The sequence below is a fragment of the Penaeus monodon genome, chromosome 28 (genome assembly GCF_015228065.2).
Source record: "Penaeus monodon isolate SGIC_2016 chromosome 28, NSTDA_Pmon_1, whole genome shotgun sequence".
Lineage (NCBI taxonomy): Eukaryota > Metazoa > Arthropoda > Malacostraca > Decapoda > Penaeidae > Penaeus > Penaeus monodon.
Window position 1 is genome coordinate 4,901,259 of NC_051413.1, and position 637 is coordinate 4,901,895.

The following is a 637-nucleotide window of genomic DNA, read 5'->3' on the forward strand; positions in this document are numbered from 1 at the left end:
GAAAAGGGAAAAAGAGAAAGGGGGGAAAGAAAAAAGGGGAAAAGGATAGAAAAAGAACAAAGGGAAAAAAAAAAAAAAGGTTTTAAAAAGAGAACAAAAAGTGGAATTTGGGGGAAAGGGAAAAAGGAAGGGGGAAATTTGGCAAAAAGAAAAGAAACCCCCTTTTCCCCCTAAGAAATTTTAAAAATTTAATTTTTAAAATTACCCGGAAAAAACAAAATTTTCTTCAATTTATTTGCTCTGTCATTTGCATATGTTATTTTCCTAATAAATGATGGCTGGATGAAACTGGACCCTAACCAAAGGGTACTTTTACTAATTCGTTCTTCCATTTCCATGTATAATTTGCCTTATAAAAGTTGGCTGAATGAAACAACCATTACCAGGTCTTCAAAAGTATCTATGATGTAAAATAAATAAAGACAACTACAGCAATTTATACAGACCAAAATAAAATTGAATTTCAACTCATCTTTACCCGTAAGTCTTCTTTTTTTTATTTTCATGTTGTAATAGATGTTACGTCAGAACACCACAATCTAACGCAAATATGAAGAAAAGATTATTCATTATAGGTTTGTCAATTAACCCAAAAGTAGGGATAAATGTGTAAATAAAAAGCGATAAATTTCTCCAC

The 637-nt window shown here is 30.6% G+C and overlaps 1 protein-coding gene across 1 annotated transcript in view; it reads right to left on the reverse strand.

Moving 5' to 3' along the window:
* The window catches only part of LOC119591309 (N-acetyltransferase ESCO2-like), a 9,138-nt gene that overhangs the window by 8,064 nt on the left and 437 nt on the right, over positions 1–637 (reverse strand). The window lies entirely within an intron of this gene.